Source organism: Pan paniscus, chromosome 9 (genome assembly GCF_029289425.2).
Source record: "Pan paniscus chromosome 9, NHGRI_mPanPan1-v2.0_pri, whole genome shotgun sequence".
In the NCBI taxonomy this organism is placed as follows: domain Eukaryota; kingdom Metazoa; phylum Chordata; class Mammalia; order Primates; family Hominidae; genus Pan; species Pan paniscus.
The window spans coordinates 134,843,870-134,863,711 of NC_073258.2; the positions used below are offsets into that span (position 1 = coordinate 134,843,870).

The following is a 19,842-nucleotide window of genomic DNA, read 5'->3' on the forward strand; positions in this document are numbered from 1 at the left end:
CTTTTAAGAAGTGCCATTGCCAGAGTATTAATGTTTAGGGTTCTCCACAGAAACAGAACTATTAGGAGATAGAGAGATAGAGATGTATTATAAGGAATTGACTCACACGATTAAGAAAGCTGGTGAGTTCAGAATCTGCAGTATGGGCTAGCAGGCTGGAGACCCAGGAGAGTCGACGATGCCAATGAAGTCTGCAGGGCAGTCTGCTGGAGGAGTTTCCTCTTGGAGAGGAGGCCAGTCTTTGTGTTTTATTTAAATGATCAGGTGAGGCCCACCCTCATTATGGAGGGCAGTCTGCTTTACTGAAAGTTCACAAATTTAAATGTTAATCTCATCTAAAAAACCCTCCAAGTTGACACATAAAATTAACCCTCACAGCTAGGTTTATTTGGAATTCCATGATACTTGGTTGGGTCTTTTTATACTTTCATTTTCAATGGTCTGTTTTGTATATAACCAGGACTTCAGCTGGCTGTGCTCTTGTCAGAACCCATATTTGATCGATTTACTATATATTCTTTGCTGTGTGTATGGGTGAGTGGGTCTGTAAAATGCTGATATGTGTTCTTTATCCACCCCCACCTCCCACCCCCCATTTTCTCTTAAATTCCTTAAAAAATTGGTTAAGGAACTAAGACATTGTTGCAAAGATGCTATTTTATGGGATATATTCTTCTCTAGGGTAGACTCTGCGAAGCAGCTGTACAGCAGCGGTCTGCTGTGAAGGGTAAACATGTAGCCTTTCTCCACTAGAAAGCCTGCGCTGCCGTTGTATGTTTAAGCTTGAGCCTCAGCGGCTAGTGCAGCCTCGCAGTAATGCATGCTGACGTGAGTCCTGGTCAAGGAAAAATGTCTTTTGAGCAAGAGACAAACTGGACAGAATGCCAGCAAGCTAAATATAACTCCTTAGAGAGCCAGACATGCATAAACTAGTTCTTAGTGAGCAACACATCAGATTCAGAGTGGAAACATTTTCTAAAAGAACTTCTTTTCCTTCTTGGCTTACTGTAATGAGTATAAACCCAAATTAATTTAATTTTTCGTGGAAAGCTAAGACAACCATTGATTTTTCTCTCAGCATCTCTGCAGTTAAATGTTAGTAGCCATTGTTAATGTTGGAATCCTCCCGTCTCCCAGTGCCCCAGCATTCTGTTCATGAGTCAACAAGTCTGCTCTGCTATTCCGATGAGTTTTGCTACCACAAGGAAAGAGGACGGGGAGTTTGCACATTCAGACCTTGACGAATCTGGGAGTTCAGTTTTTCATGGACCCTCACTCTGCTTCAGGATGCTCACACCATTATGTGAAAACTCTTAGAAAAATCCATCAAAATGAGCCAGGCTCTATGGAATCAGGAAATTTGTGGGCTGAGACTAACATTACCTCAACATCTGTTATGGCTTAAATGTATTGTTTTAATAATATTTTATGTTGTTAGTTCTTTTTGCCCGAAGCTGTAGAAGCATTTTATAGCCAGTAACTCTTCAGAATAGTACAGGAAAGCAGGCGTCATCCTCATGCTCAACAATAGAGCTGTGTTTCTGTGCACCAACCCCAGATGTTGGGTCTGGCCCCCACAGAAGGAGTGCCTCAGTAGGGCATCCCAAATGGGGCTGTGCATAGCGTCACTCCAGAGGCTGGGGACAGTGCAGATCCAGACCTTTCCCAGCCTGTTGAGTTAGAATTGGGGGACTGTGCTCCAGGGCATGAGGAGGTGGGTTGGGAAATGGTATTTTAAACAAGTGAAGTGATTGTCATATAACTTGTCTGGCATCAGATCCGCAGACTCTGGCAGAGTTTCCGGAAGGTCTCTCAAAACTGAAATAAGAAACTGCAGTTGTTGTCCACAGCTGCTAAAATTGTTCCAAATTAGGAAAGGGAAGGGGAAACAGAACACAGTAGTTCCAGAGAAGAATCTGAGGAGCCGTGTGAGCTAGGAAGGCCATTGTGAACAGAAGCGAGTCAGTATTTCCTCATTTCCTCTCCTGCCTTATCATTCCCATCTGCCAGCTCCCTCCTTTTTTTTTTTTTTTGAACATGTAAAACATGTTTTGTTGTTCTTTAAAAGGGTTCAGGGTTTGGTTTTAAATCAGGCTGCACACCTTTCAAATCAATCTGACATCTCTCTGTGTCAAACTGGCTTCAGCTAGCAATACTTCATTAAATCCAAAAGAAAAAGATTGCTTTAATTTTAAGGAAAAAAAATCCAGTTTTGAGAACAATTAACATTAGTCTTTAATTTAAAACAAAATGAGGGCTAATGTTTCACGTTGCTTTATACATCCTTCTCCTCAATACAGAACCAGGAATGTAATTTTCCTAACTTGGGCAGGCACTGATACTGATGGACACTGCGTGCATGTGCGCGCGCGCGCGCACACACACACACACACACACACACACCCTCCCCCCAAACAAAATTCAGAGTGTGTCAAAGGGAAAAGGTTTGTCATGGTATTGATCAAAACACTTGGAGTCAACACTGTCTACCTTAGCTTAGCACGTGTGCTGTTTTGATCTTGAGTCTATATTAATGGAATCTGTTGTTGTGTTTTGAAATGAAGAATTTTGGATATACCATTATTTTTTTACTTTTAAGTCCCAGAAACAATTTCAGAAAGCATTATTTTGTTTTGTTTTCTGGGATGGGAGAAGAGAGAATCTACAGATTTGCATTTAGTTAAAAATCAAAACTCCAGCAATAGGAAATAGGCAGTTCACATAGCCGGCCAACATTTGAGGTATCATCAGTGTGAGACAAGGTCCCGGTCTGTTCCTACTGGCCTAGCTGACGCTAACAAAATGGGAGGCTTATGGCTCTGCACAGCAAAAGCAGGATAAGATGACTTTAAGCCTGTATTCAGAGCCTTAGAAGCAGGGCACTACTGAGAATGTAATATTTAGAGGTAAAAATAGTGCAAGAGCCCCTGATGGTACCCCTCTACCTGCTTTGTCCATGCAGCCTGATCGTAACTGCCTTCCACAAAGGATCAGAAAAACAGCTCTTCTGGATCAGTCCACTAAACCCAGCCAAGAATCTGCAGAAATGCTACTACACCGCTTCACCAGCAACACAGTCCCTGAGCTACTCACTGCGTTGCCCAACGTTGCTCTTCTACCCTGTTATGGCCTGTGGACACATACTCACTAGGCATCATCGCTGGTTTTAAACCAGGGATATTTTTTAATCTCAAAAGAACCTAGTAATAACAAGGCAATCAATGGTTAAACTGAACTTTACATATAGGGGGCAGTTTGGAAAACACCACAAGCATTTCTCAAGTCGAAAATATGTGAATTCGCTGCTATTTCTTTGACCGTTTCTGAACATTCACAGTACAAGTCCTAAAATAAAAATTTTAAGCTACCAGCATTCTCTGATACTAGACAGAAAATCAGAGTAACGCTACAGCCCACAATTGTACAGGGTGTAGAAAGTAAGCCCACTGCCTGGACATCTTTGTTGATGGCCTGGAGTCCTCCCTTTTAGAAGACAAGTTTCTGGGATATCCACTTAGCTTCACTGGTTAGGGAAGAGAAGAATTCAACTCTCAGCTAACTTCTTTGAGAAGAGACTCCTCTTAAAATGCCATTTCCCCACTAATTTATCAAAATAAAAACAAAACAAAAGGCTCTTGGCTACTTTGTCTAGTATTAGGGTTTTGAGGAAAAGAAGCTAACATGAACACCCTTTCATCAGTAAAGACTAAAAACCACCTGGATCATATAATATATCTATATGTCACTGCTTTTATTTATTTATTTATTTATTTATTTATTTATTTAAAAGCACCCAGGTGGGCTTAAGGCTGCCAGACTGCACGTACATCTACGGCAACAAGGGCTTCTATTCCATCTACAACTTGCGTCAGGGGAAAAAGGGACATGTAGGAGAGGAAGGAAAAAAGGGGAAAAATACACCACCACCCCTCCCCCCCCAAAAAAGGGAAAAAGATCCCACCACAGGGAGATCTATGTGCCAAGCATAATGAAGAGTGTGCTCCCCAGACAGATGGTTCTGCACAGGCTAATGTTCTGCTGGTTTTCCTTAGAGACCTATTTTGAAAAAGTTTAAAAAGACAAGAGATTTCAAAATAATTCAATGCTGGCAGAAATTCAAACTCCAAAACTAGGAGCAAAATCATCCTTCACTGAATTAATTCCTTTTCTCTTTCTCTTTTCTTAAACACTTTATTCATTTTATAGAGAGATTTTTTTGTTTGCTTTTGTTCCAATCATGAGGAGAGTGGTTGAGGAGTAGTGAATCCATCACTACTTTGATGACACAGGTAAGATTCTAGATTCACATTTCCAGGTACCAAGAGTTCCCTCTAAATGCCACAATCAAGTGAGCCTTCATTTACATTTCTTTCTACTGAACACAGCAGTGCCCGTTGGTATCTCTGAAGCGTAATCACATCTTAGGTCGGTATTTCTCCCAAGTAAAGCAGCTGTTTGGAATTGAAGGCCCCCCTTCTTTTTTGTCTTATAAACTGAACTGCATCTTTGTACTTCATTCCATATTCAATCAAAGCAAGTGCAACCAGCACAGGTGCCCTTCCCAATCCCGCAACACAAGGCACTGCAACACAGCCACCTGGCTCTTCACAGAATTTGGTTTATAAGAGGTTTAACCAATCATCTACTATCTGATTAGGGGGTGGAGCTCCATCATCAAATGGCCAATCTAGAAGGTGGATTCCTTCTTTTTCAACTGGAGCTTTATCATACGTAGCATCACAAACTCGAACCAAAGTCATCACTCCATACTTCTTAAGTTCCTCTGGGAACTCGTTGAGAGTAGCACTGGTAGGGTTGTGAGTTACAAGAAAACGCATGTTCTCACAGGAGATCTCCACAGGGGCTGGACGGTTCATTATGGCAAATGAAAAATGTGAGTGTGCGTGTGAGTGTGATGGGAAAAGTGAAAAAAATCAATAAATCTTGAAATGTTTCACAGCAGAAAACATTAAAAAGACCACTAAAATGCCTATTATCAATCAGTGTTTTCTCTATTCAACTTGTTTATTCCTTATGAAGCTTCTGTCTTCAAGATAAGCAAAGTATTTAGAATCCACTTGAATCCAAATTCAACTTGGGCCTCAATTTCTGCAGATGGATACCTTCGGACTCCAAAAAAATCCAACTACATAAGCAGCCTTTACTACATTTAGGCACTAGTGAGGCAAGTTAAAAGTGTAGGTCGCTTTCCACTTGTTTCCTTGATGCCTAATTTTACTGGAGTCATTAAAAGAAATATGCTTGCAATTAAAAAAAAAAGCCAGCTATTTCTGAGGCCGGTCGGTGTGTCCAGGAGTGTTCAAGGCAGTGTTAATTATGGCACATAGAACCTCTAAGCTTGTCAGCGAAAACGCTGTGCTGAACCCGGCAGAAGTCTGCCCTCACACTCAGAATCGCCGTAAATGTGCAACGTGTATTCCAACGAAAAACGCTGGCGAGCGGGGACCGGGCATTGAAGTCCGGCGGTGGCGGGAGCGAGGAGGCGCCTCTCTCCTCAGTTACCTCTGCGGCAGCGGCGACGACACCCCCCAGCCTCAGCGCGCGACACCCGCCCGGTGGCGGCGGCGCGTCTCCACGAGTCTGTCTTGCTGCTGCTCCTGCAGCCGCCGCTGCCCTGTGGTGTCGCCTCCCGAGGTGCATGGCCGCCGCCACTGCCGCTCCAGCCGCTCCCGGACGGACAACGGTTACAGCCCGGCCGATCGTGCCGCCGCCACCACCGCTGCACGCGCAGCCGAAAGCAGCTCCCGCCCCCTCTTCTGTCTCTCAACTTAGTTCCACATCTTCCCTGGAAGGAAGAGATGGCTGTGTTGAAGATGACGGTGCCAGCTGCACATCATGTCAGAGGCTTTTTTTAGGTCGCTTCCCTTGCAGACTCATCCAAGATAGGGTTTTACTCAAACAATGGGATCTCCTTTTAGGCTTCAGGGTCTGATTCATGTTTTCCTTTTCGTACAGATCCTCTTCCCACTTTATTTGTTGCTTTCTTTTTTAGTTCTGGATAGATTTTAATATTGTATTTCTTCTTATAAGATTATACAATAAAGCAAGAAGTAGGGGCTAAGAGGCAAAACTCCCAGCTTCTGGTTTTTACTTTGTACTTGTAGCCATTGACCTCGCTAGCATCCGATCCCCTGTCTGGGACATGAGTGTAGTCATCTTTCCATCGATGGATGCTGGGAAGCTGAATCGGTGTTGAGAACGTGCTGTGAGACACAGCACAGAATGTGAGCCCCGACAATACTCAGGAGAATGTACAGCTCGTTCAAGTCCCAGCAGCACTGTGTGCTCATCCTGTAGCTCCTTCCTGCTTTGCTAATTATCAAAATGTTGGTAGGAGAAAGCACAGTGTCTGCTTTGTTCTTTCTCTACATTAGACATCAGTCCTACAAGCTGGTTGACAGGCCTCTTCAGAAAAAGCACCCCAATGGGTTCATTTTCCTCTTCAGCAGAATACTCAACTGATCTTCAGGAAGCAGCGTACCTTCACACTTGCTCTATGTCAAAATCATGCTCTTTGTGAAACTAAAGGTCTCACTTTTCTCTGTCCTTCTCTCTCTGCACACTGCTGATTGGCTGGCTCCTCATATGTGAAAATTCGTGTTCTGTATAGCTGGTAGGTTTTCCTGCGACATCCCTTCCCTGTCCCACCCTTGTCTTCCCAGGAAAAGCATAGATTTTCCTTGTGGACAACTGTCCATAAAGGTAGAATGCTAGTAATACTTGAGCCTAGAAATTACTTAACCAGATGACAGTGAAACTTAGAAATTGATCCCAAGGTCCTCTGGCTCTCTACCCTGCATTTGCTTTGCTGAGGCTCTCTAAACAAATGAGGAAAAGGCTGTTGTTCAGAGGTGGTGACTCATATGCAGATGGATGGCCACAGTGCGCTCCATCCCTGCCATCTCTCTTTGTCATCCTCTGTCTTGCCCATGCTGCAGTGCCTTGCAGATTTGTTTATATGCATGACTTTGTCATCTGTTGCTAAGAGCTGAGGAAAACCTCCTGACTGGTAAGTGCCTGTGCTGTTTATCTGAAGGCAACCCACATTTCTACATGCTTTAAAGCAGGCTTCAGAACTGGGTTACTTTTTATACAGAAGTGCATGTTGCCTGAGCCTCTTTATTAGTGTGGTTCAAACATGAGCACACAGATACGGGAGGGATTTTGGTGAGGACTGTGAGTTGGAGATGATTCAGGAAGTCTATGACAGAGCTAGGATAGCAAAGTCAGTTTCTTGGTCAGGTCTTCCTGTGTAGAAAACTGTGCTAGATACCACTGTGCATGGCAAGGGGCATGAATCTGGAAGTAAAACTGTCTTCCGTCTAAACTCTGAATCCTAATTTTGTCTCCACTCTAAATCCCACTGATTATTAGCTGTTTAATACCTAGTTCTGGCCTTAAGGATAATAATAACTTCTCCTTCTCTGTCATTGTGACAGATAAATTGGCACTGATGCATTGTAGGATAGCTTTGCCTTTGGACCATCTTAGTGTCACTTAGCATTTGAGAAATAAGTGGCTAGATTATATAGAAGGAATTATCAAACTTTATTATCTCTTGCCACATTTCTGGTCAAGCATGCACACAATAAATACAAAACACCAAAGCGTGTAGTTAATCTCTTGCATGAAGTCATAGGAAGAAGAAGAATTGTAGGCATCAGAATGTAATAGAAAGAGTGTTAGACATGGAGTTTAAGAATACAGCTTGAAGTGCTGGCTCCATCACTTGGCTGTGGACTATAGGCAAGCCACTTGGCCACATCATCGGTTGTAAATTGGAAATGATACCACTTGCTCTGACTGTCTTGAAGAGTGACCCTAAGGAATGAATCTGAATCATTTTCACTTCCTTCCCTACTTCTGGAACTGTGATGTCTGATGGCCCTGGTTTCAAGAATAAGAACTAATGCCATTGTAGTGAGTCATTTTAAAACTTGATGCCTTTTGGCCGGGCGTGGTGGCTCACACCTGTAATCCCAGCACTTTGGGAGGCCAAGGCAGGTGGATCATATGAGGTAAGGAGTTTGAGACCAGCCTGGCCAACATGGTGAAACCCCGTTTCTATTAAAAATACAAAAAATTAGCCGGACGTGGTGGCACATGTCTGTAGTCCCAGCTACTCTGGAGGCTCAGGCAGGAGGATCACTTGAGCCCCGGAGGTGGAGGTTGCAGTGAGCTGAGATTATGCCACTGCATTGCAGTCTGAGCGACAGAGTGAGACTCCATTTCAAAACAAAATAAAACTTGATGCCTTTGAAAATAAATACAGAATTAGTTTAATATATTTCTAACAAGTAGGCACAACAGAGAATGGAGTGACAACCGCTGCTCCTAGAATCACATTAAGAAAGGCATAGAAGAGAGGAAACAGAAGAGAGTAAGTGAGGCTGGTCAGTATTCAGGGGACCTCTCCATCATCACCTGTGCACTCTCTGGACTTTTCTTACTCCTCTCTGCACTGGATGTCCAGACAGACATGCCTTTCTTGTTGGGAACCAAGTGCCTCTAAGAAAGCACATATTGACCCCCACTGTGAGTCAAACAGTGGTTTTTTTGTTTATAAAAGTGAAATCAGTCTTTGGGGTGTTGCTTACACTTTAAAAAAAAAAGGAAAAGAAAGAAAAAAGAAAAGGTTTTCCTCTTGGGCTTTTTAGCCTTGGCCTGAAACTGAGCTGATATATTGTTATTATCACTTGAGAACACAACAGCCTGAGGTCCAGTCTTCTCCTTAATATAGCTGGGGATGCCATTCCATGTGGTTTTAGAAATCCTTTGTTATTTCTGCTCACCTGCAGAGACAGCCCTCCTGGGAGTGGACCCCAGAATCTGTATCATCAGAACTCACCTCTCTCTGAGCTGGGATTAAATGTCATTGAACAAAATACTTAACAGCCTTTGTCAGCTGTGAATTCAAGCATATTTTGGTACTCAAAAATTTAGAATTTCTGTATTTGGTATAAAGTCAGATGATATGGTTTGGTGGTGTGTCCCACCCAAATCTCATCTCAAATTGTAATCTCCATGTGTCAAGGAAGGGGCCCTGGTGGACGTGATTGGATTATGGAGTTGGCTTCCCCCCATGCTGTTCTCATGATTGTGAGTTCTCATGAGATCTGATGGTTTAAAAGTGTGTGGCAGTTCCCCCATTATTTGCTCACTCGTGTGCATGTGTGCTCTGTCTCTCTCCTCCTTTCCCCTGCTGCTTTGTGAAGAAGGTGCCTGCTTCCCCTATGCCTTCCACCATGATTGTAAGTTTCCTGAGGCCTCCTCAGCCATGTGGAACTGTGAGTCAATTAAACCTCTTTTCTTTATAAATCACCCAGTCTCTGGTAGTTCTTTATAGTGTGAAAATGGACTAAGATATTAGAAAATACTATTTTTACATTTTTTGTATTTTTCTCTTGCTCTGTATTCATTTCCATTCCCCTCTGTATTAGTTTACTAGGAGTTGCATAACAAAATACCATAAAGAGGTGGCTTGAACAGCAAAAATGTATTTTCACATAGTACTGCAGGCTGGGAAGTCCAAAATCAAGGTGCTGGCAGGGTTGGTTTCTCCTGAGACCTCTCCTTGGCCAGTAGGTGACTGCCTTCTTGCTGTGTCCTCATATCATCTTTCCCCTGTGCAGGCACATCCCTGGTATGTCTTCAAGTTCTTTTTTTTTTTTTTTTTTTTTTGACAGAGTCTCGCTCTGTTGCCCAGGTTGGAGAGCAGTGGCGTGATCTCGGCTCACTGCAAGCTCCACCTCCCAGGTTCACGCCATTCTTCTGCCTCAGCCTCCCAAGTAGATGGGACTATAGGCGCCCGCCACCATGCCTGGCTAATTTTTTGTATTTTTAGTAGAGATGGGGTTTCACAATGTTAGCCAGGATGGTCTCAATCTCCTGACCGTGTTATCTGCCCACCTCGGCCTCTGAAAGTGCTGGGATTACAGGCGTGAGCTACTGTGCCCAGCCTCTTTTCAAGTTCTTATAAGGACACTAGTCATATTGGATTAAGTCCACACCCTTATGACCTTCTTTAACTTTAATTACTGTCTCAAATTTAAAGCCTTTAAATTTGAAACTTGCTATTCTCTGGACCTCTGGAAAATCATTGGTCCCTAGATAGCAAGTAGAATAATGATAATAAATGGTCCCTCTTCTAAAATGTTTAACTTACTTATCTTCAGTTATTGGTGAAAGAAGGGTAAGTTTTCAAATAATATTTTACATTTGAGAAAAATTGGAGTATGCAAAATCATATTAAAAGTCACTAAGAGGCCAGGCGTGATGGCTTATGCCTGTAAGCCTAACACTTTGGGAGGCCGAGGTGGGCAGATTGCTTGAGCTCAGGAGCGTGAGACCAGCCTGGGCAACACGGTGAAACCCCATCTCTACTAAAATACAAAAAATTAGCCGGGCGTGGTGGCAGGCGCCTACAGTCCCAGCTACTCGGGAGGCTGAGGCAGGAGAATCGCTTGAACATGGGAGGCGGAAGTTGCAGTGAGCCGAGATCGCGCCACTGCACTCCAGCCTTGGTTACAGAGTGAGATTCTGTCTCCAAAAAAAAAAAAGTCAGTAAGAGTATTAAAAACAGGGCCCCAGATAGTTCATAGCTTTGTCATGTAACAGAGTTTTGAAGATGGAATTATAAGCACATCGAGTAGTTACCTCTGTCCTGGATTAAGCCACCTAGTTCTGGATTGAAAACACATTTGCTAGTTCTACCTGAAGCAATTAAATCCTGGGAAAACATAAGCCCACAATGCCAGTTTACCGACTTACAGTGAGAATGAGAGCTCCGTTATCAAAGAAACATTGAAAGAGCAAAGACACTAACTCAGTCTATGTTTGGATTGGTGTAGATTTCTCTCATGCCATTTGCTATATTGTATTGAAACTATCTGTGTCTTTTTCCCCTACTTAAAATAAGTAACTTTTCCAGAAACTTCTTGGGTTCTTAGGTATTATGGTTGGGAATCAGATACAAAGATGAATAAGAATTACTAAAAAAAAAATAGTGACAAGGCTAACTTACAGTGATCTCAGCAAAATGGTGGACTGGGAAGTTCCAGGCTCCTGTTGACCAGCAGAAAAATTAAAAAATCACCCAGTAGCTATTTGAACCGACGTTGTAGAAGCTCTGAAATCAGTCAAACGAAGATTATAGCAACCAAGCAAACATCTAACCAAAGAAGAGCCATCTTTAAACCAGTAGGAAAGATTTGTGGTATTTTTACACACCCTTGCCCTACCCTCTCCCTGGCATAGTAGCTGCTTTGGTCTTGAAGAGGCAACAGCTATTCCCCAGCTTTCCTCTGAAACCGGAGGGAACAGAGCAGACATTATTTGCAAATTAATGTGTATGTCTATTCCAATCTTTCTGGGGGATACCTGAAGGCCTAATGCAAGGTGCTTGTCTCTGTCTTGTATAATCAGGGAAGCAGGCAGTAAAACCAGTGGGCACTGCTAGTAAAAGCTACAGAGTGACTATAAACCTACAGACGCCTGAAGAGATTCTGGCTGGACATGTACAATAGGCCCTGTAAGGCCCAGAGGAGAAACTGGGTGAGATTCTTAGGAAATTACGACTCTCAAAAGCAGCCACATGTATGAAGGAAAATAGAAAGCCGTGATCATGTCAGGCAAGACACATGATCAGAAAAGCCCTGACAAGATGCTAAGATTCATCCCAGGCTGATCTCTAGATTCAGAATAAGCCTAGCTAAGAGATGAAGGAGTACCCCTGCACAAAGCCAGTCTCCAAAGACTCAGACGGCTATAATATGCTCTTTTTTTGGGGGGCAGGGGGTGGTTGTTGTAGTGTTTGTTTATTTCAGCTTTTGGCACTTAAGACAGTCTTGATTATACTCTTATAATAGCTGAACACAAGGTTAAGGAACCTCAGTGACCAAACTTGAAAAGGAATAGTCTTCTGAGTCTCAAATGGACTACTACAGCCTTAAACAGTAATTTTTTTTAAAAAACACAGCAAATCTTGGGGGAGGGGGGACAATCTGATTTCCAGAGTTAACCGTATTATAATAATCAAATGCCAGATTTTCAACAACAGCATCAACAACAACAACAAAAAATAACAGAGCATACAAAGAAACAGGAAAACATGGCTCATTTAAAGGAACTAAAGGGATTGACAGAAACTGTCCCAGAGGCAGCACAGATATTGGACTTATTAGCCAAAGACTATTTGTTTAAAATATGCACAAACACCTAAGGGGAGAACATGGACAAAGAACTAAAGGCAATCAGGCAAACAGTCCCTGAAGAAAAGGACACTATCAATAAAGACATAGAAATCACAGAAATGAAACAAATTTTGGAGCTGAAAATACAATAACTGAAATGAAAAATTTACTAGAGGGTTTCAACAGCAGATTGATGCAGATAGATAGAACTAGCAAAGTAGAAGTTAGGACGATTAATTATCAAGTTTGAGGAGCAAAAAGAAAAAGAATGAAGAAAAGTGAACAGAGTCTAAGCGACTCATGGGACTAATAAGTGGACCATCATATGCATTGTGGGAGTTTTAGAAGGGAGAGAAATACTGGGCAGAAAGATTATTTTAAGAAATAATGAAGAATAAACTCCCCAAATTTGATGAAGGGCATAGACCCACAAATCCGAAAATCTCACTAGACTCTAAGTAGAATCAACCAAAGAGATTCACACTGAGACACATGATCAAACTTGACAAAGAGAAATTCTTAAAAGCACCCAGAGAGAGGTGACTCAGCAGATACAATTAATCTTCAAGAAGACTATAAGCTGAATTTTTACCAGAAACCTTGGAGGCCAGAAGGAAGTGGGGTGATATATTTAAAGTGCTGCAAGAAAACAGTTGTAAAACACGAATTCTATATCCAGCAAAATCATCCTTCAACTATGAAGCAGAAGTTAAGACATTGCCAGATAAGTGAAAGTTGAGGGAGTTAATTACCACCAGACCTCTATAGGAAATATGAAAGGGAGACCCGCAGGTTGAAATGAAAGAATACTTAGACAATAATTCGAAGGTGTATGAAGATATTAAGATCTCCGATAAAGCTAATTTCACGAGTTAATATTTATAATTTTGGTTTATAATTGTGATTTTTGAAGAAATTATAACACAAATCCAGGTCCTGATTAAATCCCAGTAGGTTAGACTCTGGTAAGACAATTTCTCTTTTGGGCAGGCCTTGTTAAGGACAGAATGCTTCAGAGGTATTTCAAAATGGCTAACATTTCCCCTCCCTATGCCAGGAGTATGAGGGGATTTTTCTCCCGTCTTCACTGAGAGAACCAGGGAGGGCCCCTGGAGATAAAACTCACGAGAATGTCTGGGGGGGCCTGCTAAGACTGGGCCCCATAGAGTTTTTAACTCTCAGACTTGTTGGCACTGAGCCTCCAATGATTCATCAATTATAGTTTAGGTTTTCCTACTCTGGTACTGGTGGTTCCTGCAGAGGCTTCTTCTCCTGAGTTTCTGCTCTGCAGGTTGGGATTCTTTATCTGCCTGTCTGTCTCTCCAATCTGGAGACAGTGTTTTGACCTGTGACCTCACTTCTCTGACAAATCTAAGAAGAGTTGATTTTCAGGTTGTTCAGCTTTTTACTTGTTGTCAAGATGGATGAGGGTTTCCAAGCTGTTTGCATGCTAGACTGAGAACCAGAAGTTCTGCATGTTGGTTTTGTATCCTGCAGCCTTGGTGAACTCATTTATTTATTCTAATATTTTTGGTGTGTGGAATATGTAGGGTTTTCTACATCTAAGATCATGCCAGCTACAAACAGAGATAATTTTCCTACTTCCTTTCCAACTTTGATTCCTTTTTTGTCCTTTTCTTGACAAACTGCTCTTGCTAGAAATTCCAATATCATGTTGAATAGAAGTGGTGAAAGTGGGCATCGTTGTCTTGTTCCTGATTGTAGGGGAAAAACTTTTGAGTCTTTCACCACTGAATATGCTGTCAGCTATAGGTTTTTCATATATGACCTTTATCATCTATAGAAAGTTCTTTCTATTCCTAGTTTACTGAGTGTTTTTATCTTGAAAGGTTGTTGCATTAGTTCAGATGCTTTTTCTGCATTAGTTGGGATGATCATGTCATCCCAACTTTATTAATATGTTGTAATACTGTAATTGATTTTTATGTGTTTCAGGAAGAAATCCCACTTGTTAGGTACTTAACTCCAGCCTCCTCTAGTCATCTTTCCACCCAAGGGGAGTGGGGACTGAGACACAGTGGTGAAGGTCACAGCCCAAGGGTATAGTCTTACTGAAAGACTGAGACCTAATCATAGGTCTATAGAATCCTTCCCCCCTACACACACACCTTACCACCACAACACTAAAGCCTTGTTTACTACAGTTTATTTTCCTGGGTAATCATGTCTGGCTTTCAGCAAAAAGTACAAGGCATACTAAAAAGCAAAAACAGTTTGAGGAAATGGAGCAAGCATCAGAACTCTGATATGGAAGAGATGTTGGAATTATCAGACTGGGCATTTAAAACAACTCTGATTAATATGCTAAGGGTTCTAATGGGAAAAGTAGATAACATAAGTAGATAACATGCAAGAACAGATGGACAGTGCAAGCAGAGAGATGGAAATTTTTAGAAAGAATCAAAACGAATCACTAGAGATAAAAAAAACTAGCAGAAACGAAAAATGTTTTTGATGGACTCAACCTCTGAGCTTGAGGATATGCCAACAGAAACATCCAAAACTGAAGGCACAGAGAGAAAGATGGCCTAAAAAATGGAACAGAATATACAAGAAGTGTGGGGCAACTACAGAAGATTAACGTAAATGATAATACCAGAAACAGAAGATGAGAACAAAAATATTTGAAGCAATTATGACTGAGAATTTCCCCAAATTAATGCCAGACACTAAACCACAGATCCATGAAGCTCAGAAAACACCAAACAGGATAAATGCCAAAAAAAAAAAAAAAAAAATCAACATCTAGGCATATCATAATCACACTGCAGAAAATCAAAGATAAATAAAACATAAGACAGAGGGGAAAAGTACCTTAGCTATAAAGGAGGAAGAATAAGAATTACATCGTACAGTATTTGGATTGTATAGTAATTCTGTGTTTAACTTTTCAAGGAACTGCCAAGCTTTTCATGGTGGCTGCACCATTTTACATTCCCATCAGCAGTGTACAGGGTTTGGGATTCTCCACACCCTCACCAACGCTTATTATTTCCCCCCTTTAAAAGAAATCATAACCATCCTAATGGATGTGAAGTGGTATCTCATTGTGGTTTAGATTTAATTTCCTTAAAGGCTAGTGATGTTGAGCAACTTTTCATGGTATATCTTCTTTGGAGGCATGTCTATTTGAATTCTTTGCCCATTTTAAAATTTCTTCAATTGTGTTTTTTTTTGTCGGTGAGTTGTAGGAGTTCTTTATATATTGTGGATGTTAATCCCTTATCATATATATATGCTTTGTACATATTTTCTCCCATTCTGTATGTTGTCTTTTCACTTTCTTGGTAGTGTCCTTTGATGTTTAAATTTTTTTTGATGAAGTCCAGTTTACCTATTTTGTTCTTTTGTTGTCTATGCTGTTGGTGTTGTATCAAATCATTGCCTAACCCAGTGTCATGAAGATGTTTCTCTATGCGTTCTTCCAAAATTTTATAGTTTTAGCTCTTAAATTTAATAGTTTTAGCTCTTAAATTTAGGTGTTTTATATGTTTTAAGCTAATTTCTGTATTTGACTTAATATAAGGGTCTAACTTCATCATTTTGCATGTGGATATCCAGTTTTCCCAGCACCGTTGTTGGAAAGGTTGTCCTTTCTCCATTAAATGATGTTGGCATCCTTGTGGAAAATCATTTGACCATATATGCAAGGATTTATTTCTGGGCTTTCTGTTCTATTCCTTTGATCTGTATGTCTGTCTTTATGCTGTGGGGGGACCCCACACTGTTTTGATCATCTAGCTTTGTAATAAGTTTTGCAATCAGACGTTGAAATGTAATAAAGATGAATAAATACGGTATTTTTTTAATCCTAAAATGTTAGCTCCATGAGAGCACAGATTTTTATCTATCCTTTTTTTTTTTTTTCTTTTTTTTGAGATGGAGTCTCACTCTGTCGCCCAAGCTGGAGTGCAGTGGCCTGATCTCAGCTCACTGTAACCCCCACCTCCTGGGTTCAAGTGATTCTCCTGTGTCAGCCTGCTGAGTAGCTGGGATTACAGGTGTGATGCCCAGCTAATAGATTTTTATATATCTTATTCATGTATTAGCCCTAATATCTAGACAGGTATCTAGTATATAATAACAGATAAATAAAAGCTGTTGAATGGCCAGGCGCGGTGGCCCACCCCTGTAATTCTAGCACTTTGGGGGGCCGAGGCGGGTAGAACACCTGAGATCAGGAGTTCGAGACCAGTCTGGCCAACGTGGTGAAACCCCATCTCTACTAAAAATGCAAAAATTAGCCAGGTGTGGTGGCAGGCACCTGTAATCCCAGCTACTTGGGAGGCTGAGACAGGAGAATTGCTTGAACCTGGGAGGCGGAGGTTACATTGAGCCGAGATCACACCATTGCACTCCAGCCTGGGTGACAAGAGTGAAACTGTCTCAAAAAACAAAACAAAAACTGCTGAATGAATGGAATCTCCCAGAGAGCTTAAGAGTATGATGAACAGGCCAAAACAGACAGGAAATTGAATAGGAATAACAGCATTTGACAAATTAGCAGTTTTCCTTTTTCCGCCTTCCAAAAAACCCTTTCCTCACTCTTAAATAATGTAACTTCAGTATGAGTATTCCTGTAGCACTGGATTCAGTGTGTGCACAATTAAACTTCAGCAGCCACCACTGCAAGTGGGCTCCCAGAACCCATCTCCTAAGTACTTCTGTCCGAATCTTATCCCCAGGCATTGGGCAGGATTCTGGATGAGTTACTTACGATGTCTTCACGTGTTATATTTGTGCCTTCCAATCCTCACACTACCATTCTTTTATACAGTTACTACTACATTTTAAAGTGGCACCTTGGTCTGTTGGGGATGGGCAAGAAAGGAGCTCTACAGTATTAGTAAATTTAAGGATTATTTGGAAATAGAAGGAGAATTGTGAGGAAGGACTCTCAGCTTGGGACCTTATCTGATGTAGTGCCCAGCCATTGCAGATAGTCATTTAAGCTAGAACTTTACGTGACTTGTAGTGGCCCTCTGCTCTGGAGTCTTCCTGGGATATACTGCCTTCTAGGATTGGCATAAAAAGCTACCTGTATTTAAATCTCGTGTAGTTCATGAAAAATAAAATACAAAGCTGCTTGTGAAACTTACCTAGGATAGTTGAACAAGAGAGTGGTCAGGCCAAGTCTTCATTAAGAAGTATAAAGAGGCCGGGCGCGGTGGCTCACGCCTGTAATCCCAGCACTTTGGGAGGCCGAGGCGGACGGATCACAAGGTCAGGAGATCGAGACCATCCTGGCTAACACGGTGAAACCCCATCTCTACTAAAAATACAAAAAATTAGCCGGGCATGGTGGTGGGCGCCTGTAGTCCCAGCTACTTGGGAGGCTGAGGCAGGAGAATGGTGTGAACCCAAGAGGCGGAGCTTGCAGTGAGCCGAGGTTGCGCCACTGCACTCCAGCCTGGCTGACAGAGCGAGACTCTGTCTCAAAAAAAAAAAAAGAAGAAGTATAAAGCATTCATTTTTTTGCCATAATGCAGAGGGATAAAAGAAGTGACGATTGCCATTATTTAGCTTCTTTGAGGTTGTAAGAAACAAATTGGTTTAGTTTACCTTCCAAGTTTATTATAAAGATACATATCTCAGTTGGCCTTCACGAAAATTAAACACCATTTACCTTTTATGTCCTCTAGTTCACCTGTTGTTACCAACTCTAGTATTTCCACCATTTTGACCAATCAGCCTGTATCTCCTTATAATATACTTCTATTTCTCTAGACTATAATCTCTCCCATTTTCTTATTTCTCTTGGCTTCATACTTCTTAAGAGAAAAGATGTGATTGGGTTGTCCAGTCATCATCCAGGTGAGCAGTGCTCTCATGACTCACCTCTCAGGTCCTTGATGGTCTTTGAGCCAGAGCTGATCTCTGGTCATAGTCCCTTAGAGCCAGTGTTGGCGTCTCGTCGAAGTCGTGGTGCTCATACTGAGAGAAATGTTTATGGCCAATAGTCCCTTAGAGCCAGTGGTGGCGTCTCGTCGAAGTCGTGGTGCTCATACTGAGAGAAATGTTTATGGCCACTAGTCCCTTAGAGCCAGTGGTAGTGTCTCGTCTAAGTCGTGGTGCTCATACTGAGAGAAATGTTTATGGCCAATAGTCCCTTAGAGCCAGTGGTGGCGTCTCGTCGAAGTCATGGTGCTCATACTGAGAGAAATGTTTATGGCCACTAGTCCCTTAGAGCCAGTGGTAGTGTCTCGTCTAAGTTGGGGTGCTCATACTGAGAGAAATGTTTATGACCAATAGTCCCTTAGAGCCAGTGGTGGCGTCCCGTCGAAGTCGTGGCGCTCATACTGGAAGAAATGTTTATGGCCAATAGTCCCTTAGAGCCAGTGGTGGTGTCTCGTCGAAGTCGTGGCGCTCATACTGAAATGTTTATGGCCACTAGTCCCTTAGAGCCAGTGGTGGCGTCCCGTCGAAGTCGTGGTGCTCATACTGAGAGAAATGTTTATGGCCAATAGTCCCTTAGAGCCAGTGGTGGCGTCCCGTCGAAGTCGTGGTGCTCATACTGAGAGAAATGTTTATGGCCACTAGTCCCTTAGAGCCAGTGGTGGCATCTCGTCGAAGTCATGGTGCTCATACTGAGAGAAATGTTTATGGCCACTAGTCCCTTAGAGCCAGTGGTGGCGTCCCGTCGAAGTCGTGGTGCTCATACTGAGAGAAATGTTTATGGCCGATAGTCCCTTAGAGCCAGTGGTGGCGTCCCGTCGAAGTCGTGGTGCTCATACTGAGAGAAATGTTTATGGCCAATAGTCCCTTAGAGCCAGTGGTGGCGTCCCGTCGAAGTCGTGGTGCTCATACTGAGAGAAATGTTTATGGCCAATAGTCCCTTAGAGCCAGTGGTGGCGTCCCGTCGAAGTCGTGGTGCTCATAACTGAGAGAAATGTTTATGGCCAATAGTCCCTTAGAGCCAGTGGTGGCGTCTCGTCGAAGTCATGGTGCTCATACTGAGAGAAATGTTTATGGCCAGTAGTCCCTTAGAGCCAGTGGTGGCGTCTTGTCGAAGTCGTGGCGCTCATACTGAAATGTTTATGGCCACTAGTCCCTTAGAGCCAGTGGTGGCGTCCCATCAAAGTCGTGGTGCTCATACTGAGAGAAATGTTTATGGCCAATAGTCCCTTAGAGCCAGTGGTGGCGTCTTGTCGAAGTCGTGGCGCTCATACTGAAATGTTTATGGCCACTAGTCCCTTAGAGCCAGTGGTGGCGTCCCGTCAAAGTCGTGGTGCTCATACTGAGAGAAATGTTTATGGCCAGTAGTCCCTTAGAGCCAGTGGTGGCGTCTTGTCGAAGTCGTGGTGCTCATACTGAGAGAAATATTTATGGCCACTAGTCCCTTAGAGCCAGTGGTGGCGTCCCGTCGAAGTCGTGGTGCTCATACTGAGAGAAATGTTTATGGCCACTAGTCCCTTAGAGCCAGTGGTGGCGTCTTGTCGAAGTCGTGGCGCTCATACTGAAATGTTTATGGCCAATAGTCCCTTAGAGCCAGTGGTGGCGTCCCGTCGAAGTCGTGGCGCTCATACTGAAATGTTTATGGCCAGTAGTCCCTTAGAGCCAGTGGTGGCGTCCCGTCGAAGTCGTGGCGCTCATACTGAAATGTTTATGG

The 19,842-nt window shown here is 42.5% G+C and overlaps 1 protein-coding gene and 1 pseudogene across 1 annotated transcript in view; one reads left to right on the forward strand and one right to left on the reverse strand.

The window, feature by feature from the left end:
* Nucleotides 1–19,842, forward strand: part of JAM3 (junctional adhesion molecule 3) — a 90,503-nt gene that overhangs the window by 56,310 nt on the left and 14,351 nt on the right. The gene's annotated exons all lie outside the window — the stretch shown is intronic.
* LOC129393427 (protein tyrosine phosphatase type IVA 2-like) lies at nt 4,142–18,168 on the reverse strand (annotated as a pseudogene).